Source organism: Schistocerca nitens, chromosome 5 (genome assembly GCF_023898315.1).
Source record: "Schistocerca nitens isolate TAMUIC-IGC-003100 chromosome 5, iqSchNite1.1, whole genome shotgun sequence".
Taxonomy (NCBI): domain Eukaryota; kingdom Metazoa; phylum Arthropoda; class Insecta; order Orthoptera; family Acrididae; genus Schistocerca; species Schistocerca nitens.
In genome coordinates, this window is record NC_064618.1 from 37103731 (window position 1) to 37128129 (window position 24399).

At 37.2% G+C, this 24399-nt stretch overlaps 1 long non-coding RNA gene across 1 annotated transcript; it reads left to right on the forward strand.

Moving 5' to 3' along the window:
* Positions 1-7448: 7448 nt before the first annotated feature.
* Positions 7449-24083, forward strand: LOC126260267 (uncharacterized). The gene is made up of 3 exons (XR_007546638.1): positions 7449-7516; positions 7617-7747; positions 24025-24083. It is a non-coding gene; the product is annotated as an uncharacterized LOC126260267 (long non-coding RNA).
* Positions 24084-24399: the final 316 nt, after the last annotated feature.

The following is a 24399-nucleotide window of genomic DNA, read 5'->3' on the forward strand; positions in this document are numbered from 1 at the left end:
TAACAACCAGTGGGTGAATGCCAGGGAAAAGCAATGTCAAAGTTAGTCTGTCACACTCCAACGTAAGCCAGCTCAAAAGAAATTTCTGGAATTCTACAAGAAAAACAGCTTCTATCAGAATTTATAATAATTCAAAGTACATGTGTCACCTACTAGGTGCTGAGTTGCTGAGTTGCTGAGTTGCTGAGTTGCTAACACAGTGCTGAGTTGCTATTATTTGAAACAGTTACCACATAACTCCATTATGAACACTTCATTAATGCAATGAAATGTTAATGTTTAGTGGAGATTATTTTACATTGGGTTTGATTCCAGCATCAAACTATGTGTGATTAGGCTTGTTAGGAACACTGTTAAAGTTAAAAAATATTGTGTTTCATGTTATAATAATGGAATTTGTTGATAACAAAGGCAGCATCTCATGTAAAAATAAAGTAGTTTTAATTATGAAAAATTTAAATTAAAGAACATGAATGTTGTGCCAGTAGGACTGATATCTTGTTAAATTTATGTACTGTAATGTTATTGTGTACCTGGAAGAATCCAGGAGATACTAAAAGGTATCAGATAGATTATATAATGGTAAGACAGAGATTTAGGAACTAGGTTTTAAATTTAAGACATTTCCAGGGGCAGATGTGGATTCTGACCACAATATATTGGTTATGAACTGCAGATTGAAACTGAAGAAACTGCAAAAAGGTGGGAATTTAAGGAGATGGGACCTGGATAAACTGACTAAACCACAGGTTGTACAGAGTTTCAGGGAGAGCATAAGGGAACAATTGACAGGAATGGGGGAAAGAAATACAGTAGAAGAAGAATGGGTAGCTCTGAGGGATGAAGTAGTGAAGGCAGCAGAGGATCAAGTACGTAAAAACACGAGGGCTAGTAGAAATCCTTGGGTAACAGAAGAAATATTGAATTTAATTGATGAAAGGAGAAAGTACGAAAATGCAGTAAATGAAGCAGGCAAAAAGGAATACAAACGTCTCAAAAATGAGATCGACAGGAAGTGCAAAATGGCTAAGCAGGGATGGCTAGAGGACAAATGTAAGGATGTAGAGGCTTGTCTCACTAGGGGTAAAATAGATACTGCCTACAGGAAAATTAAAGAGACCTTTGGAGAGAAGAGAAGCACTTGTATGAATATCAAGAGCTCAGATGGCAACCCAGTTCTAAGCAAAGAAGGGAAGGCAGAAAGGTGGAAGGATTATATAGAGGGTGGTGCCTTGGTAATACTTGATTTGAGTGTTGTGGCAAATGTGTGGAATCATGTTCCACTGATAAGATGAATCCCATGAAAACATTTTCAAAAAACAACGATAAGCCCATTCTGTATTACAAATTGATCAGTCTTCATATGCTTTCAGTATATTGAAATATAAACCTAATAATATCATCATTCCTGATAAAGCATTAGCAACACATTATTTTTGCAAAGAGTATAATTTTTCACTACAAAACAAGTTTATGAAAGATGCACACCTTCACTTGAAAAACCCAACTACTGTTCTTATTGGTAAAGAGTATACAATACGCTTTACGTATTCCCATATTAAAAACCTAGAGGTGAGTTCAGGAACCACACTTATGAGGAAGTTTACTTCTACTCCTGTTTACTCTCAAAGTGAAAGCAATACAATATTTGGATTGGGGACTGAACAAACTATAGTGTGTTGAAAGATGAGAGTGATTAAATTAGTTAAAGCTAGGAATTTGGAATAATAAAGATAGTTAAAAAGTGAAGGAGTATTAGGAGCCTGAATTTGTGTGTGTTACACTCAGTTGTGCAGTTCAGTGCTATGATACTGTGGCATAACTGGTCAGTGGAGTGCCGAGTACAGTAACACAGGATAATGCTGTGTCAACAGCCAGTTCACCATACAGGAGAAGACATGACAAGAAGCAGCTCACTGCAAGCCAGGGCACCAACATCGAGGCAGTAATTGGATCAGATAGGCCAGCTGAGCAACACCAAAATATTCCCCTGACCTACTGGGAAAGAAAAACAGTAGACCAGCAAGAAAGCCACATTTAAGGACCAGCAGCCCGCTCATCAACATCATCTGTCTTGAGGTGTTTGAGTGACACAGAGCTGTGTTACTTACCACCACCACCAGTTCAGAGTTGTAACTGCAATCACAATCATTGTAATAGTCACTGTCATAATGCAGGTAGTTTCCCAGGAGGTGCCAGAGTGACTCCACTGCCATAACTATCCTGCCTTAAATATCTTAGGACACTGTCTTTGGAGCCATTGCTTGGGGTGCTTTGTGATAATGCACTGTCGGCATTATCCTGGATGCTGCTTGCTTGAACACCATGACTGGGGCAGGGCCAGGGACCCTGGGGTCCATTCACAGCAGTGTGTCGGTGCTGGGGATGTCTGCTGAGACAGGGCACTGATCTGTCCTGCCACACCCCCCAGTTGCCAGCACGACTGAGTCCCACAGTGAGTGGTTCCAGCTGCAGCAAAATGTCCTGGAAGGCTGGAGTGCCACTGGCAATGCAGCATATTCAAGTTATGCCAATGCAATTACAGATGCAGCAGCTGGCACGTGTGTGAACATCCACCAGTCACCTCTGTCACCACCAAAAATATTACGAATGGAAGCAACCCTCGCCTAGAGTGCCCACAACCAATATATTGCTGTTTATTAATAAATGTTGCTATTTTGACAACAGGAGATATCCATGGACACATTCCCATCATCTTCCTCACACCCAGCAGAAAAACCAGCAGTGGAGTTCAGTGCCCAATTACACTAGTATAGATGTGGCCATTGACAAAGCACCTTACACTAAGTATCTAATAAACATATGTCTTGGAACTGCTGTGAGCATTTGCTACACAAGGAATGTTAGTTTTTGTCAAACTATACTGAAAATATTGCATCTAGGAATTACTGTAACTTCAGACAGTGATTGCATTTGCTACTGTGGTACTGTGTCATAGAAGAGAGAGGTAGGCTGATTGATGAGCAAATTTACTTGCATAGAAGCATTTGATGTGCATAGTATTTTCTGGTGGTAATAAATATGGAAAAAGGTCATGTTAGTATAAAACTGTATAGTGTCCATCATTTGCACAATTTCTGTAAATCAGTTGACAGCTTTTCTACAAGACTGATCAAGAGTCAGAGGGCTTAACAGATAATGCAGGTATGCACTAGTCATACCTCTGGAACACTTGGGGGTACCTAAATCAGCATAATCCACATATCAGTTCCTAGTAGGGAAACAATCAGTGATTAAAAAAAAACTGTTACGGATGCAGGTGTGGAAGGAGCTATATGTAAGCACAACTCTGGAACATGCACAGAAATTTATAACACACTATGTAGAAAAGAACATACTGTTGGGATAAGATGAATGCAACTCTATACAATGGTGTAGAAGAAACTGGATATGCAAGACATTTTCCCCATGCTTTATTCTCCTGGAAACATCATTCACCTTCCTAAGTCTAACAACTGTGGCTTGTGTGTGTGTGTGTGTGTGTGTGTGTGTGTGTGTGTGTGTGTGTGTGTGTGTCATTTTTTTGTTGTGCATATGGAGGCACCAAGTAACATATCTTGAACATGTTTGCATAGACTGAGGTTTGACAAGCAATGAGAACTTCTATACAATTAATGTAGGTAGTTCACATACTTCGAAATTGTATGGGTTGGCAACTGCAGATTTACTTTGTGAGAAATAGCATATAATGAATGGCCTGCCTTATTGTAGACATAACCAACAAGCATCTTTTATGGTAAGATAATTTTCTGAAACTGGACATTACTGAGACACATCTGTCTGTTTAGACTATTCACTGCTAGCAGTTTTCATGCACAGTACCTACATAATACATCAATTTGTCATCTGCATTAGAAGGATTTTACTTAGCCTATACTGCTACAAAATTTGAACAATACACTTATTTGTAATTGTTTCCAAGTATAATAATTTAAAAAATGCTTAAAAATCCTTCTCAGACATTTCTGAGATTGAACATACAGTAATTTCAAGCCAAAAATTTATAAACTACGAGCTTTCGCTTATGGAAGAAATTGTCTGACAATCTCAACATGTATTTCACAGCCAACTATGTTTAGAGAAAATAACGACATCAGATTTAGGTAAGAGAACGTTACAAAAGTACTTTTGCAATTAGAGCTACATAATGAGCTCAGATTCTCTGCATTAATTGCCACCAGATAATGTCCCCACAACACAGACATATTACAGAACTGTACACTGCAATGTGTAAAAGTTTCCATTTAAGTAGCAGGGTACTTTTGAAAGAATAATATGACCATACTAAAAATCACATGTGGCATGAGATCATTCTTTGTAGTCTAAAAAGGCACATCAGGCTTTTGGAATTTGGTAGGAGTCAATTGTTACTTCTAAAGCATTTTTTAAATTGCAGGATCCTCAGCCACTGAGAAACTGTGTGTCATCAGTTTCTGACTTTTGCTAATCACAGGTCACACATTATACCAAGCTTTCTATTTCAACTGACAAAACAACTGTACATTACATGATATTTCCAGGGGAGCCACATGGGATCAACCAAATTTAACAGTGAAGGGCTAATTCCAACTGCAAGATTTCATACAGTTGTAGGCTTACACGTTCTGACACACATTAATCTTCTTCATTTTGGATTCCCTGGGGATTTTTGTCTTACATATGAATTGGACTTCAAGTGGTCCCTCACTTCCAACATAAAATACTGACACCTCGATTATTTGAAAGCAGTTATCATCCTTGTGTCTCCTCTACCTGCACTAGCCACCAACACAATTGTGCAACCATTTACCAATTACAATAACATGACAACAACAAAAACTGAAGACAGGCAGTGACTCATCTGTGGGTAACTGATTTGTTGTGCACAGGCACACACAAAGATTTGATGCCTCAAGATTTTTAGCTACAGATATTTTTGTAGCATGTGTGTTCTAGTGGAGATTTACACGTACACACCGAGATAGAAACATGAAGCTACCTGTTTTATGTGGCAAGAGCAGGAACAGAATCACAGGTTGCAAGAAGGCAGCACAAAATCATTGAAGCTGACTGTGCCCAAGTACTGTAACGATGGAAAATGGTACCGAAATGCAGGAAGATCTGCAGTGAATTGACACATGGTGCAGGGAATGGCAATTCAATCTCAATGTAGACAACTTTAATGAGCTACGAATACATTTAGCTACAAAATAGCAGGTCAGCAAGTGGAAGCAGTTAATTCCATAAATTATCTGGGAGTACGCATTAGGAGTGATTTAAAATGGAATGATCATATAAAGTTGATCGTTGGTAAAGCAGATGCCAGACTGAGATTCATTGGAAGAATCCTAAGGAAATGCAATCTGAAAACAAAGGTAGTAGGTTACAGTACGCTTGCTCGCCCACTGCTTGAATACTGCTCAGCTGTGTGTGATCCGTACCAGAAAGTGTTGATAGAAGAGATAGAGAAGATCCAACGGATAGCAGTGCGCTTCGTTACAGGATCATTTAGTAATCGCAAAAGTGTTACGGAGATGATAGATAAACTCCAGTGGAAGACTCTGCAGGAGAGACGCTCAGTAGCTTGGTACGGGCTTTTGTTAAAGTTTCGAGAACATACCTTCACTGAAGAGTCAAGCAGTATATTGCTCCCTCCTACGTATATCTCGCAAAGAGACCATGAGTATAAAATCAGAGAGATTAGAGCCCACACAGAATCATACCGACAATCCTTCTTTCCACGAACAATACGAGACTGGAATAGAAGGGAGAACCGATAGAGGTACTCAGGGTACCCTCCGCCACACACCGTCAGGTGGCTTGCGGAGTGTGGATGTAGATGTAGATGTAGAAATTAATCTTTCTTTTTCTTACATCAAACATCATAATAGATATCTGTAGGTGTGATCCATAAAAGACAACAATCTACACACTTCAAAAGATTCAGGCTGTTCTAAAGAAGGTAACACATAAGAGCAGAAGTAAAGTTATCTGAAGCAGAATGACACTGAATGTGGAACAGTTATTATAGACCTACTGATTGTACTTTGTGACATGTAATTAATACACTGACTGCTTAGAAGCTGCTGCCTTCACTTAGTTACAACTGCAGGACACTGTTGGGCCTAAAGCGGGAAACCTCACTAATCTAAACTCTTACAGCCCTGAACTGTTATCCTTTACAGGAACATCTTCTTTTGTACACCATAGCCAAGGTGAGAGATTTTGTTAGTGGACAGATTTATATGGAAGACTGAAACACAGCAGTGTTTATACATCATAGCACTGCTACTGAAATGCCCCACAACTCTAACAAGGAAACACAAAATTACAGTAGTAACTCCTTCGTTGCCATAGTGCTATATCAAATCTTTATAAATGTTTTCCTACATCAAAACATAGCATTCCCCGGCATTTATGCTGACATCCACACATTTTCGCCATTTAATGTAGTGTCCACATATATTTTTTATGTTTTTTGCAAGTGTCCATATCATTTTAGTGTCGGGAATTAGGATCTTTTGATTTTCGCTATCATCTGATAAACTACTTATACGTTTTTCACTTCAGTTATTGAATTACATCAACATGGACTAATGTGGATGAATCTATCAAATCTTTGTTTGATAGAAATACTAAAATTTATGATGAAGTGTTTTGACCACTTTTCATACATAAAAAAGAAATCGTGGCCACTTACGATAGAAAATATCAACAAAGCCATGAAAGTTTTAAATCTTGTATCATATAGTTTGTCCCAAGTCTGACTAGTAGCTGGCTGCTCTAAATTTTTTGTCTGTGATATTACTGAGCTGCAAGCTTACCTGGCTACCATATCTAAGACCTGAATTATGATTCCTCATCTGACATTTCAAATGCATTCATGTAGGTTGTGGGAAACAGAACATGCTACTCTGTCCTCATTCCACAATCATGCCTGCGATCCCATCTTTATTATGTATATGTACTACCTGTACCTACTAGACCTCTATACTAAAATACATTTTTCTAGATAATAAACTGTAGCTTTTCGTTGCTGATCTCCAGTTCACCAGGCACACTAGAGATCTGTGTCCTTCAAGTGAATCTGGCAGCCCACGTCTCACTCCAGCTGACTTACAACCTGTGTTCAGCTTTTTGTGGCAGCACAGTGCTCCTAAACTTTAGCTTAATATGAGTGCCTGTGCGTATAGTGGGTGATTTGAATGTGCACAGCAGCAGAGGACCGTAACTGGAAAGCAAACTCTAGAGCATGAGGTAATGTCACCTAAATCTCTTCTTCCACCCAGACTGGGTGGAGCTCACCTTCAGAGCCATAGTTTGGAGGTTTCACACTTTGACAGAGTAGATGTTTGTGGATAATCCATTTTACTCTCTTTTACAGTTAAGGAAAATAGCAATAGCCATTGATTTTCTCAGCACATTTAACCACTTCAGGATCCCCAGTGCTTAATGGATGTACAAGATTAGGTTCTCCAGGCTGTCCTCTGGAATGCAATTACACCAGTTATACTGGGTAAAACAACAAAATAATACATTATTGTGAAGAACATAGTATCTAACTAGTGTCTTATGTGGGTCAAGTGCAGATTGTATTCTGATTTCTCTCCACCTAGGATTCCTGTCTTGGAGATGACACACATTGCTGCTGACATGAAACACAGACAATAAGTGTTATCATGCACCAGAAAGACATTATATTTAGAACTTCATCCCTCAGAGCAAAAGTTACTGGATATTTCTTCAGGTAAACATGGTAATGTGTCAGTTACTACATTGTTCTGTTCCATGACATAAACTATTTTTAAATTGTATTACTGAAGTGAACCACTTCTGCATACACTAATTTGCAACTGAGAAGTAAGCTTAAAGGTTGGCAACCACAATATACTTTGGTGTAATTATCAACAAAATAGTGGTAGAATTCCCTGAAAGGGTACATAATTGTGACAACTTCATATTCAGTGGCTTTGTAGGCCCGTTAGGAAAGGGTAGTGTACAGACACTTCATCTACCATCTAAACCCCTGATTTGGAAGAGAGAAGCTCCCAACCTGGTAAATGAAGCATCAGTTGTCAAGCAAAAATCCTGGGACATTCATATGGTACACCAACTGTTTATTTGCTAGTGCATCTTTGATCTTATTAAAAGCAGACTGGATTACTTCAGACCCAATCTAAGGGATCAGTCTGCGTACAAAATTTTGTAATTGTTCTGCATATAAAAACTGGTTTGGAACAAAATGACAATGTTCATTGGCTAAATCTGAAGATACTTTTAACTGCACCTCTCTAGAATTTTTTTTTCATATTGCCTTTAACATCATATTGCTGAAAGTATTCTAAAACATTCTCTACCAATGACATGTGCACTTCCGAAATTTGTGTGGCATTCATCAAATCACCCACATATAAAGTAATTCTTTGTAGTAATTCTGGGCCTAACACATCATGTAATGTTATTATAAACACACCAACACTCACGTTTAGAGTAACTGATGTCATTCTAAATGGGTAGGTATGACATGCAGAAATAAAAGCAGTGTACTTTACAGGAGCTCTGTTTAGACTTATCTGTCGATACGACATACTCAAATTGATGGAAACGAGGTACTTGATCCTTGGCTCCTCTGTACTTGTTGAACTAAATTTTCTGCTCAGACTCTCACACGATTATTATTTTATTAATTGCCCTCATGTCCAATACCAGCCTAGTGCTTCTCCTAGTCTTACCTACAGCCAACAGGGGGTTGCAGTGCTGTCTTTTTGATGGCTTCCAATCCATCATTGAATGGTTCATGTGGTAGAATGTTGTCTCAATGACATAGTTTACTTTATGCTCAAAATCTCTCATTTATGCACAGTATGGAACACTGCTAGGGAATGAAATTCTCATTTTCATCTTTTAGTTGACTGCAAAGAATTTTGTGATAGATACTCAGAGTTACACAATAGTTTTTACAAAAATTGCATGAGAACAATGATATAGTAGTCCTCTCCTGTAGCAAATGCCAGAAGCAGTGAACTAAAAAAAATGTGTTAACAGATGTAACAGTATGCAATGTCTGATCTCTGGTGTCTCAGATCATGTAAAATATTGTTGTATGGATGATGCAATACGTGCTGCAATCCATCAAGACATATTTGGATTTTCCAGTAGTAAATATGGAGGTACGAGTGATTAATGGAGACTGGATATAAGTATCGAGTGTGGGTGCCTTTAAAGAAGCACTATAACATTACGGATTAGGTATCTGAATGAAGATTGTTAATTGGAAGCCATATGGAAATTCACAAGAAGAAAGAAGCAGCTTTGGATTGCATCTTATCTGATAAATACCAATAGCACTGGGCAAGCTACAATTAAGCAACTTTTGCATCCCCCCCAAAAATAATTTTTGGTACTAGTCAACTTGTACTTACCCAGCACTGCGTTGTAACATATGTGTCACACCACTTGTATTTGGTTAGATGAGTAATGAACCTAAGAAGTAAAATGAAAGGGTCACAGGCCACAGAATCTTTAGTGCCATGCATTTGAAATGTAATCACAGTGTCACACCACAACACTCCCTGCAATTTCTGATGTTCCAGTCGTTAGCAAGACTTTCTGCTGGAATAGCCCTACCTAACTAAGCTAGATACTCCTCTCTGGAGGGTACCTGTCTACATACAGACAGGTTAGTGTATGTAACGGACACAGGTCTCCACTCTGCAGCACCAGAAATATAACCTGGAGCCTGAACTCCCATGCTGCAGTCACTACAGACCCTTCTGTTAGCAGAGTTACCATAGCTCCAGGTCACATAGCAATACAGGGGATATACAGTGCACTGTGCAGTCAAAATGGAAAAAGCCTGTCAGTAGGAAGACAAAGAGTTAATGATTACTGAGTTTTCCCAGTTACTGTAGCACAGTGCCTTAAATATAGGCCATGTCTTTTAGTTACAGACACTGCTTCATATGAAAACAGAGGTCTACTACTGAAGGAGAGCTTTTGTGCCTAACCATTGCTTCCTATAGCTGGGGCATCTTCCAAGGTTGTAAAAGTTGTGCAGTAATCTTGCATGCATTAAGTGTTGTGGGCACCCTTTAACTGTCTGAAACTCCTTGGGTCTTTCCTGCCAAGTAAAAGCAATACCATCATGACAATTATAGGAAATGCAGCTCCTTCTGGCAAGAGATAGCTAATTACCATATCAGACAAATAACGTTAACAGGTGACACATCTTGCCAACCTTCACTCATACCTCACATTCACTGGAGGGTATCAAGTTTCCATCTGATGTGCACAACTACTCTGGAGTAGTTATCTATGGAGTTTGTGGGGAAATCTTCATTGTTGCACAGTTTCTGATTATCATATGACATTGAGCAGTATTTGTATATTTTCAGTGATGAGGATTTCATAATCATGGAAATGAGCTAATTCTCTCGGTGATTTATTCACTGACCTGAGGTGGCACTGGACAAATACACAACATGACACTGAACCACTTCTGCAGCTGCAAAGGTCTAAACAATCCTCTAGTTCATACAGCCCAAGAAATCAGCATTTTGGAACTAAGTATGTTGATTGCGGTGTTAAGAATATCTCACATGAAAGAACCTAGTGGCAGTCTTTTATATGCAAGTATTACGTGAACAGAGTGTCTTTGGAATTCATACATCAAGAGCTTCCATACACAACTAAAGCATTTGGCATAACACTACGTTGTGTATTGTATCTGTATGTGAGCTCTCAGGAGCTGTGTACAATGTAATATAAAACTATGTTCATATGTGATCTTGCTTTCGTGTCCAGCATAACTATATCATTATTATTCATAACCAGGCTCCAGCCAGAACATAACGTCAGCCAAGAGGTTCACCTGGCCAGCATCTTCAGGTGATTAATCCGGTACACTAACTCGTTCAAACAGAAATTAAAGCATATAGCAGCTCCTTTGTACACTATCTAGGTCTACTACACTTGCACCACTCTAACTGTCCACCAGTGCTAAGCGTGACAGTGCACCGGCAGTGAAAACTTGCAGAAATCAAATACCAAACACTTATTAAAAACCAAACAGAACAGGGTTCCACACCCTACCTGAAGGATACCCCTGTAATTCTGTTTATAATGGACATTAGGGGTATCACTTAAGAGAGATCTGAAACCCTGTTTTGTTTGACATTAAAAACTACTGTCTGTTTTGGGCATCAATTTTTAGCAAATTCAAGTTCTCACAGCGTTAAGTATCTTTTCCTCAGGAACTATTTGCATTACAGAGTGAACTGGGTGGTGTTTTACTTGTGACAATTGAAGAGAGCAGTTTTTCTCACTTTCCTCAGGAAAGTGAATAAGGAAGTGAATGGAAGTTTTAATCAGATTTTGTCATCTTTTTTGGTGCTATGATTACAAATTTTAAGAATGTCCTATTTACTTAACTGCTTATCAAGTTTTGTTTACTTTGCAATAATTTTTCTGTTCTCACCCACAAACTGTGTTTGAGTAACTGAGAATGAAAGTGATCTCAGCTTGTAGAATAGTGGTCTTCAGTAAACATCACACTCTCTATTCCAAAAGTTTGAGCCATGCACATTATCATTAGTATGAATGATTGTACGAATGTAACATGCAATTGTACACAGCTTGAAACAAAATGGAGAGAAAGTGAATTTCGGCGTTTTCAAAATGGGCATCTTCACTAGCTTGTGTCATTAATTTATAACATGGAAGTAATATCACATGTGATGGTGAATTTTGGGTTCAAGTTTAGTAAACCCAAAGAAATCACTTTCCAGTCAGATCACTATTCTCTGGAAGACAAGAAAAAAAGGAAAAAGCCAGTGAGTGCAGAAGTTATGTCACAACACACATTCACTTTTCTCAGTAATCACATCCCACCACGACTGATGCAGCAGTGAAAAACACTCCTTTCCAGAAGCTCTGAATTCAGCAAATGAGAAGTTGCAGGATTTACTGGTGGGCCAACTCAAGTCAATACAAATATTCCAGGTGTCCTTCAATCAGATTGACAAATTTGATGAGCTGCTCACTGAATTACAACAACCACTATAAACTATACACAATGACGCAGATGATGATTTACAGTTATTGCATACTGCAAATAGGAATTAATTTCTCTCCCTACAGTAGACAGATTGAGGTAACTTCTAAACTTTGCACACAAGCAGACAATTCAATTCATATCCAGGAAAGGAGAATCTGAAGGTTTGTTGAACACAAAATATAAACATGAACATTTGAAAGCTGAATGTAGAGCAATATTGAAAATAATAAAATACTAGAATCTAAGAAGTTTGTGTAACATCCTTACACCTCTCACTGAAAGTTCTTCATCTGACCACCCTATGTCAGTGTGCTGATTATGTAAGATAGCACTGGGCTCCAAATGTAAAATACATCCAACTGTGGGATGTAGTGTACTGTATCACATTGATCTTTAGCCGCATGTATACCATTATTGAGACACAGTGCAGTAGCAACTGTGTAGAAGTGTAGAATCCCAAATGAGAGGATTATTTTAATACCAGTAATGGTAGACTTGGCATTCAGAATAAATATTACTGTACTAACAAAGACCTTTTGGAGCACTTTAAAAACACTGCCCCTGGAATTAGTCAGTTTTTAGTTTTGTTATTCCACATAATGACTGACCAACTCTGAAAATTTAAAATGCCCTAATAATCTGAAACTGCACATTAGGAAATATATTATAAGTTTAAAACAGAAAGAAACAAGTATTAGATTTAGGCACTGTGAACTTGTCTTTAAGAAGTGTAACTGACAGCATGCTGGTACCTGGGGTTTGTTTATCCAGTATTTGAGAATGGAATCCAATTAACTTTTAGCACATAAGTGGAAAAAGTTTAGGTAAGGTTTGCTGTTGTACTTGAAGTCAAATATTTAACACACTAACTCACTGTGAAGTAATCAAACTCATTTTAAAGTAATTGGACTATTAAAGTTGCTTCACACATGAGAGTTTGATTTTTTAATGGATCTGTAGTTTACTGGTACATTTGTACCTTGTCATCCATGTGCTACAAAATTTCCACAAGTAAATTAGACACATTTGGAAATCCACTGCATTAACCTGTTTGTATTCAAGATATCTACATGATAACCATGCAAGCATGTTATAAATTTCTAACAAACTGTTGTCATGATATGTCCATAAAGTTGTTTGTTCATAACAACAATATTTGTCAATATAATAGAAATAGTAACATTAAGTAAGCATTAATGAAGTCAATATTCTGTCATTCATAGGTATTTATTTTTTAATTATTGTACAACAAGTTTCAGAGCTACATCTCCATTTTCACTGACTGTGTGAATGTAATGAGCCTTACATTTGTTTCAATTTTTCACCATACATCTAATGATACAATTTTATAGTTAACTTCCTTCAATTTAACATCAGCTGGGATGATGGCAGAGTGCAAAAGAGATGGAGAATTATGTCTACTAACATTACATACATCAGACCACAGAACTTCCTCTGTCTTGTGCATTGTTGAAATAGTTCCACATTTAGACTTACATTCTGAAACTATTTTTGAAATGTCTATGACTATACTACATACTAATACATATTTAACCAATATTACAGTGATGTGATGTAGATTATAATCGATTTACAATTATTTCCATTCACATAATTGAAGAAATAAAATATGACATTAAAAGGTTATTTGGAGAACTATACACTAGCCATTTCAGTTTATGTACTAACACACTGAGCATAAATTTTACGTTCTAATTTAAATACAGAGTGACTTTATACTCAGTGCTGTTTGCCATTTGCTGCTTCTATTGCTATATGAGCAACAGAACAGGTCGAGGGGAAGGGGGTTTGGAGAGGGGGAAAAGTGTGTCTCACTGACATAAGAGCTGCTGACCATTAAACAGTCACTGTCGTTACCACATCCCGTTGAGGTGTGGGCTGCTGCTTGCATCTTGACTATATTTCTTTTCAGCTGGCTGCTTTCTGATTAGGTGTAAATAATAGTCCACTGGTACTAAATATTACTATCAGCTGAAAACTCATCAGAATACCTTGATGTGCCACATCATCTACAGTGAAATGTGCCAGAGAATATACTACCTGTAGTTTGGGACTAACTGCCATTTACAACCTCAGCATCTATAATGCTGATGGCCGTCAGGGAAGGTGAGACATGTACAGTACCGGTGAAGCATGTTGTTGGGCAGGTAGTCCTCTTGAATTGCCAATTCTACCAATGTTCTAGAAGGCTGTTGCCCTACATGCAGTTGACATCCTTTGCCCCAAGTGAAGTACTGCAGGTCCACATCTGGCTGGAACTCTTCATATGACGGCAAAGATGGAGAATGATCATAAGCAACAAACAGTCACTGTCTTCATAGTAATAGTCACGGACAGTAGGAACAGTGCACACATCCGTGAGGTCCAGGACAGAGACCTTCAAACATCGTACTACTTGAGAGGCCGTGCACTGAAGAGAGACTGCCTCGGGAAGAAGTAACTTTCGGCAGTGTTCCATCACAGCATAGTGTAATCATTTTCACTTTGGTCTCCTCTTCAGATCTGGCAGCCACAATTATGTTCTTCATCTGCTGCACACTGTCATTGGTATTATAGAACAGGAGTCTGCTCTGTCTCATCTGTATTTATTCAGTAACCATCGAGGTCACCTCATTGATATACACCACTCCAGTATTGTCCATGTAGTAGTGGCAGCAATGTGAGATTACGTGTTTCCAAAACACCTCATAACGCCTTTCAGTGGAATCACATCCAAACCCATCAACCCTTCTACCAAGGGTGCTTCCTTATTCAGTAGGCTCATTTTTCCATCCCACTTACTTCATGCAAAGAACATCTCCAACTGTGGTCACATTTTGTTACAAAACCAGAGCTTAATCAGAGTGATATCATACGAACACTGCTCTCTACACATCCACAATAACCCTTTCCGACCTCACCGCCTCTTACTTCGCATTCGTATTTGAGGATGATTATTTTCAGGTGTGTGGGGACATCTACATGGGTATGTTACCAGCCTTAAACACATAACCTGCATCTTGGAGGACCAGGCTTAGTATTATGTGATTGCTCTACAAGGAATGCTGGCTTCAAAACACCTGAGCATGCCCTCCTCCCCCCTTCCACATAATGATTAGAGAAAGAATATGAAAGACACCGCCTGGCTTCACAACCTAATACCATTGGGGTCGAAAAATCAAGAGTTGGCCAAGGGAGGCTGACAGGAAAGGTGATAGTAGTCTGATAAATAAGTGGAAGCAATGTCAGAATTAGGTAACAGCTTAGTCAGTCATGTGGTGGCATTTTCAAAGACTGTCAGAGAGTGCCTGATTAAAAAGGAGCATTGTTGTATGAAGGACAGAGTATTTCCATGGATTGTGAAATTTTGTACATGATAGTTGCAGTCTAACTGCAATTTTATATCAGTGCACAGAAAAGGAATCAAGTTGTTACTTATACAGTAATGACACTGTTACTGAATAAATATAACTTTTAGAACAAAACCATTACAGACACTTCTTACAGGTTATCTTTTATTGCACATGGGAAGTTGTGTGCATCTACACAACAAAAGCTACATTCAGGCTACAACTTAGCTATCAGTGCCAGCTCTCTGAGTCAAAAAATTAGCTGTTATTCTTGAAACAAAGTTGCTTCATCCCATCATAATATAAACAGTAAGTTATTTCTAACAAGCAAATTGTGTGACAATTTTTGTATCTACCATTTAACAAAGCATGCCCAATAGAGATACATTTTTACAACAGTCTTCATTACAGTGCTTGAAAAAGTTACATTAACTTAAGAATTTCAGTAAGATTAATATGAAATATTTGCTTCCTTTAAAGGAGAGCAAATTCCAATGACATTAATCTTACAAATGTCAGTGTCACCAAACTTATGCATTACAAATATCAAAGAGTTTCTCTTTCACAGTCAGTACTCCAAGCACACCACAAATTCCATTGTCACAAAGTACTTTGCACTGATGTTCACATGAATTTCCCAGTGTTATTAAAAAGTAAATAAATATGAAAAATTATCTAATTTTACACAAACTCTTCAGCACACTGTCAGTCTGCAACAGTATTAACATACAAATTTCATACAAGGAAATTTATGTATCAAATGAAAAATTTAACTGCAAAATCTGAAGTTTCTGTAACAGTTCCTTCCTCACTCAGGAGAGGGTGGCATGTCAGAAGAAGTTAAGAAATGAGGAGGAACTCAATCCAAGCCCACAATCTGAGTCACCCCTTGAGGAGATGGTGAGCATACACAATGATCAGATGGTAGACAAAGATACTTTTGTGTTTAAGTCTTCACACAAAGACATTAAGGTGCGCTGAGAGTCTGCCTAAAATTGTTAGATAACTATTGTCTTTGAGAAATGCATGACATGGCTGCTTCCTGAAACTTATAACACCTGCTTTCTGTCATTGACCATCCTCACAGTTCCATATAATTGACAAAACTGAAAATAAAGCAATGTAGCAATGAAATAGTGTATTATAGTTGAAGTATACTTTTAATATTTGCAGAAAAATATTTTGTCAATTGTCATACATTTCTCCACATAGGAAAAAAAATTGTCGCAATCAAAATGTAAGGAATGCAAACATACATATCCTGTGCTTCAGATTATACACTGTCTGTCAGGTACACATGTTTCTTTTAAGAAGCCAACAAGGTAATACAAAGTAGATCATACAGATAAAGAGCATATATGTGGATAGCGTAGAGTGACAGTAAATGATAATTTTCAATGAATGTACTTCAAAATTTTTAAACTATTTACCCCATGATCAAATTGTATGTTCAGAGTGCATATACTGTATGTGTATATGCCATACAAGTATAATAAAAGAAACAGTGCACAAACTGCAATTTAAGTAAATGGCATACGTATCAAATGTCATGAGGAGTTCCATTATTAAGCCCACTTGAGTTCAATTTAATGAAATCATCAAGCAATATAGTAACACATTTATGTACTATATTTCTGAAGTTTATAACACTAAGACGAGATTGCAATACATGAGTGATTAAATAATCATATTAAATAATGTATCATCTGGAAGTATATGGAAAATCACATTGAATAGCAAGACAACACATCAAAATAACCTGAGAGCTTCATAATGTAATCACACACTTGGTTTACTACTTTACTTAAGGGGCAGGGAGATCATTATGAATAGACCACTGGCACTCTAGGTACCTGCATGTTACTTTTCCACATGCACAAAAACTAAAAGGAAATGGAAATATTCACAATTCAAGCATAATCATGGAAACAAAACATTTAGAGCAAAATACAGTACATAATGCCCACCAATTGATGAGGAAGTACTCATAGAGAGTGAAGGATTGGGAAAGCTTTGAAAGCACTAGAGGAGTAATATGTTTTTCTGTACTTATACATCACGTTCAGATTACACTGAACCCATCATTACAATTATTAACACAATCTACACTCAAACCACAATGTTGAGTAATTAAGTAAAAACTGTCATACGATATAACAAAAGAACAGGAGTCCTAACACTACATGACTGTGTAAAGATAGAACAAATGTTTATACTGTATACAATAAAAGCCATGAGTGGTCATAAGTCTGAAATTCACAAAATCAGGAATGTAATCTAATTTTGTTGGCCCTTGTTAACTTCAAAGGCATATGATGGGATTAGAAGACAAGTAATATGGTGGCCAAAGTGTGTGCTAAAACATAGCTTAAATTGGTAATGTAATTCTCAAGGGACTAAATGTATTACAACTCAAGTGCATATTTAAAATACATTGAAAGGAGGCAAAATATAAACCACAGAAGAACCCTCCGTCTGGAGAAGCAGGTACAGCAAATCAACATTAAACAGTGAACCTATGATATCTTAAGGAACCAAACACTCAAGTTTTTAAATTATTTGTAAAGCAATCAGATGTTTGCAGCAGTTTAAATGTGTTAAATATCTGAATCACAGGTAAAAAAGAAAAAAAAATTAGATAACGTTTGAACTTATGTTTGAAGTCACCAAGTTTTCTCAGTATGAAGCACTGCGTTAATATAATCTGTGTAATTTGCCAATCATGAGCTACACTGACTGAAAACACCATCATGTCCATATTACAGTCAAACTGTGTTAACCCTTTGACCTAACATTATACCTGTTAATGAGTAGATCAAAACAGGTATTTAATTATTGACTGAATATAAAAATATATATATGAAATGTTGAAATTCAAATTCTTGTTGCCCCTGGAAGCTGTTACATAGCCACCATGCATCTGGTGCTGGGTATCATGAACCAGGTTAGTCATTAGGTAGTATTGATGGAATACTGTTTGGGCATACAATAAATACTGACCTATATCCATTACTCTCTCTGATTTAGGCTAATGATGTACGTGCAGTTGTGAACAGTGCAGAGCAGTGGTTTCCGACCCATGGTAAGTGGACTGCAGTGTGGCAATGGGCACCAGCTACTTGAAGTCAAACATTTAACACAATAATTCATTTTTAAAGTAATCAGACCATTGACACTGTTTTATGCAAGCGTGTTTGATTCTTTAAGGGATCAGATGTTTACTGGTACATTTTTAACATGTGAATGATAATGTGCAGAACATACATGAAGAAATTAGAGATTTATGGAAACTCCACTTCAGTGACTTGCTTGTATTTAAAATATTGATGTGATAACGATGCAATCAGGTTATTACTTTACAACAAACTGTTATGAATGAACGACTTTATGGACATCACATAACAAAAATTTTTGTGAACATGCGGTAACACAAACAAATGTAGTTAGTCTTGAGTTGGTTGGTATTCTGTCATTCACAAATTGATCACTTATTTATTATTGTCAAATGAGGTTTGGAGCTACAACTCCATTTTCACCAACTGTATGGATCTAAAGAGCATTAAATCTGCTACAGTTTTTCACCCAACACACAAAAATGCAGTTGTTACATTTAAGGAGGTGAATTACACCTCATGTGGAATACTGGCAGAATGCAAGAGCAATGCCACAATAATGCCTATTAACATTACTTGCATTTGACCACACAACTTATGTTTTCTGCATTGGTGAAATACTTCCACATTTTCACTTACATTTTGAAAAGACGTTATGACAATAGAGCACAACTAATGGTGCACATTTGACCTATTTTAAAATGATGCGATGCAAGTTGCAATGGATACACTGTTATTTTCATTCACATAATATGTAAAAGTATTAAGAAATTAAAAAATTACTTGGATTAGTGGCCTGTAACAATATTATTTCAAGTGCTTACATCTTCAGCATGAAATTTTACAAGCTAATTTAGACACAGAGTAGCTCTCTCTCTCTCTCTCTCTCTCTCTCTCTCTCTCTCTCTCTCTCTCTCTCTGGCTATGAGTATAGAGTGTTCAAACTAACGTTACTCGCTGACTCCTCATAAAAAACTGGGAAACAACTTACACATTTGAGGTGCCAGGCAACTGCTGGTATCTTGCACTGTATTTCTTGTAAGCTGTCTGCTTTCTAGTAAGTCTAAAGCAGTAGTCCATTAATAGTTAATAATGTGCCATGAGTAACTACTCTGTTGAAGAGTGCCAGAGAATGCATGTGTGTAGATAGGCACCCAAACTTTTATTCATTACCCTGGCTATTATAATGCTGAAGGGCATGTTAACAAAGCTGAGAAACATACAGTACTGCACCAAGCACGCTACTTGGAAGGTAGAGCTTCTTATCTGTCACATTTCTGTCACACTGTTATGGAAGGAAGTTGCCCTATAGGCAGCTGACATCTTTTCCCCAAGTGAAGGAGAGCAGGTATACATCTGGTTGAAACTCTTCATATTCCTGCTTGCAGGGATGCATAACAATCTTCAGTGACAAACAGTTGTCATTCTCCAAGTAGTAGACACCAATATAAAAATGAGGATTGGTGCCGACATCAGTGAGGTCTAGGATGACAGACCTTTGAATATGGTACCAATTGAGATGCTGTGTGCTGAAAAGAGATTGCCTTGGGATGAAGTACAACAGTGTCTCATACTTTCAGCAGTGTTACTCCACATCATGGTGTACTCATATTCATGTTTGGTCTCTTCTTCACATCTGCCAGCCACAAATTTCATTCTTCGTTAGTCATCTACAGCCTGTTGCCCACTGTTACTGGTATTTTAGAACAGGAGCCTGCTCTGTCGCTTCTGTATTTAATCACTAGCGATCGAGGTCACTTCAGTGTTGTGCACCACTCCATTATTGACCATGTAGTATGGTGGCAAAATTCCTCATTGTGGTTTTCAGTGGAAACACATACCAGCCCAGCAACAGTTAATATTTGATGTGTTTTACACCATGCTACCGAGAGCGCATACTTATGCAGTAGGCTCATTCTCCATTCCGCTTACTTCATGCAGACAAACATATCTAACTCTGGGCACATTTTGTTCCAAAACCAGAGCTGAGTGAGACTGGTAACATATGAACACTGGTCTATGACCTGTTCCAACATCACCACCCCTTACTTGTAATTCATATCTGAGGATTATTATTTTCAGGATTTTGAGGACAATTTTTACATGGTCATATTAACAGCCTTATATAACCCACAGCATTGAAGACTGCGCTTTGTGCTGTGCATTTGCTCCACCACACCTGAACATGCCCTCCACCCCCCTTCCACATAATGATTAGAGAAAGAAAATGAAAGACACCCTCTGGCCTCGCAACCTAATACCATCGGGGTCGAAAAAACAAGAGTTGGCCAAGGGAGGCCGAGAGGAAAGGTGATAGTACAGTAGTCTGACAAATAAGTGGAAGAAATGTCATACTTAGTTAACAGCTTAATAGCTGTCAGTCAAGTGGTGGCATTTTCAAAGATTGTCAAGGACCATATGACAAAAAGAAAATTGTATGAGGCATTAGATATTCTCATGGATAGCCAAATTTCATGAATGAGTAACAGCACTGTTACTCATTAAACATAAATTTACAACATACACTCACTGGTCACATGTTATCTTTTATTCCACAATGGAATTTATGTGCTTTTACACAATCACAGTTACATGCACAAATATCATAGCTATAAACAGAAACTTTATTAAATAAAGGCCGGTAATATTTGAACCAATAATAATGAATGATGCTTGATCTGGTCAGAATATAAAAAAATAAGATTTTGTAGCAACTCAACTGTAGGCCAATAATTTCATTATCTACCATTTACAAAATTATTTTGAATACAGAGAAGTATTTTTAAAGCTCACTTTATTAGAATGCTAGAGAAGAGCATCACTAACATAAAAAACTTTTGTTTCCTTTCAAAGAGAGCATATTCCAATGACTCTGATAACAGAAAAAGGTAATGATGATTACATAATGTAATATGAACATCTAAAAACTTCTCTGAACAGAGGAAAAATAATCTACTGTGGAATCGATACGAGTACTCAAACACACCACAGATTCAATTTTTATGAAGTACTTTGGAGAATTTATGTGAAAATTAGTGCAAGTTATTGAAAAGTAAATAAACATGAAATAATTATCGAATTTTACACAAACTGTCAAATACACAGAAAAACTGTAACAGAGTATATACTAACATAAAAATTCATACAAAGAATTTATGTATCAAATGAAAACGTTAACTCTGAAAACTACAGCTTTTGTAGCAGTCATTTCCTCAGGAGATGATGGTACATTGGGAGACAGTAAGAAAGGAAATACAAGCCCACAGTCTAAGGGACCCATCCATGGTGGTTGTAGTGGTCAGGGTACAGGATAGATAATGATCAAATGGTATAACAGATACATGTGTGTGTGTGTGTGTGTGTGTGTGTGTGTGTGTGTGTGTGTGTGTGTGTGTGTGTGTGTGTGTGTGTGTGTGCCTTCATACAAAGACACTGAAGTACACAGAGGCTCTGCCTAAAATTATTAAGCAAGTACTGTCTTTGAGAAATGCATGACACAGCTACTTTCTGAAACTTATTACAGCTGGTTTCTGTCATTGACCATCTTAACAGTTCCATATAATTGACAAAACTGAAGAAAACTCAATGTAACAATGAAATAGTATATAACATTGGAAGGGTTCTTGTAATATTTGCAGAATTTTTTTTTTATCAGCCATCATACATTTCTCCACGTATGAAGAAAAACTGTGGAAATCAAAATGTAAAGAACACAATCCGACATTTCCGGAGCTAAACACTATACATTGTCTGTCAGGTACATATGTTTCATTTAAGAAGCCAACAAGGTAATACACAGAAGATCATACAGATATGAGCATATATGTGGATAGCAACATGCAAACTGTATCCTCTAATATTACATAAATGTAGTTCTAGAACAAGAGTGACAGTAAATGGTCAGTTTCAATGAATGTACTTTTTAAATTCTTGAAATATTTACTTAATGACCAAACTGTTTGTTCAGAGTGCATGTGTATATTACACACAAATGTAATAAAGGAAACAGTGCAACAAACTGCAATTTAAGTAAATGTCATCAGGAGCTCCATCAGTAAGCCTACTTGAGTTCGATGTAATGAAATCATCAAGGAATTTAGTAACACATTTATGTCCTATATTTCTGAAGTTTATAACACTAAGATGAGACTGCAATACAAGAGTCTTTAAACATTCATATTAAATAATGCATCATTCAGAAGCATATTGAAAAATATATCGCAAGACAACACACCACAATAACTTTAGAGCTTCATAATGTAATCACACACCTGGATTACTACTTCACTTAAGGGGCAGGGAGATCAATATGAGTAGACCACTGGCACTCCAGGTATCTGCATATTATATTTTCATATGCACAACAAATAAATGGAAAGAGAAATATTCACAATTTAACTATAATAGTGGAAAAAACATTTAGAGCAAAATACAGTACATAATGCCCATCAATTGGTGAGGAAGTACTCATAGAGAGTTAAGGACTGTGAAAGCTTTGAAAGCACAAGAGGAGTAATATGTTTTTTTGTACTTTCACATCACGTTCAGACTACACTGAACCCATCATTACAATTATTAATACAAATCTACACTCAAACCACAATGTTGAGTAATCAAGTAAAAACTGTCATACGATATAACAAAAGAACAGGAGTCTTAACACTACATGACTGTGTAAAGATAGAACAAATGTTTATACTGTATACAATAAAAGCCATGAGTGGTCAGAAGTCTGAAATTCACAAAATCAGGAATGTTATTTAATTTTGTTGGCCCTTGTTAACTTCAAAGGCATATGATGGGATTAGAAGACAAGTAATATGGTGGCCAAAGTGTGTGCTAAAACATAGCTTAAATTGGTAATGTAATTCTCAAGGGACTAAATGTATTACAACTCAAGTGCATGTTTAAAATACATTGAAAGGAGGCAAAATATAAACCACAGAAGAACGCTCCATCTGGAGAAGCAGTAATAGCAAATCAACATTAAACAGTGAACCTATGATATCTTAAGGAACCAAACACTCAAGTTTTTAAATTATTTGTAAAGCAATCAGATGTTTGCAGCAGTTTAAATGTGTTAAATATCTGAATCACAGGTAAAAAAGAAAAAAATTAGTTAACGTTTGAACTTATGTTTGAAGTCACCAAGTTTTCTCAGTATGATACACTGCATTAATATAGTCTGTGTAATTTGCGAATCATAAGCTACACTGACTGAAAACACCATCATGTCCACATTACAGTCAAACTGTGCTAACCCTTTGACCTAACATTATACCTGTTAATGAGTAGATCAAAACAGGTATTTAATTATTGACTGAATATAAAAATATATATGAAATGTTGAAATTCAAATTCTTGTTACCCCTGGAAGCTGTTATATAGCCACCATGCATCTGGTGCTGGGTATCATGAACCAGGTTAGTCATTAGGTAGTATTGATGGAATACTGTTTGGGCATACAATAAATACTGACCTATATCCATTACTCTCTCTGATTTAGGCTAATGATGTACGTGCAGTTGTGAACAGTGCAGAGCAGTGGTTTCCAACCCAAGGTAAGTGGACTGCAGTGTGGCAATGGGCACCAGCTACTTGAAGTCAAACATTTAACACAATAATTCATTTTTAAAGTAATCAGACTATTGACACTGTTTTATGCAAGCATGTTTGATTCTTTAAGGAATCAGATTACTTGGATTCGTGGCCTTTAACAATATTAGTTCAAGTGCTTACATCTTCAGCATGAAATTTTACAAGCTAATTTAGACACAGAGTAGCTCTCTCTGTCTCTCTGTCTCTCTCTCTCTCTCTCTCTCTCTCTCTCTCTCTCTCTCTCTCTCTCTCTCTCTCTCTCTCTCTGGCTATGAGTATAGAG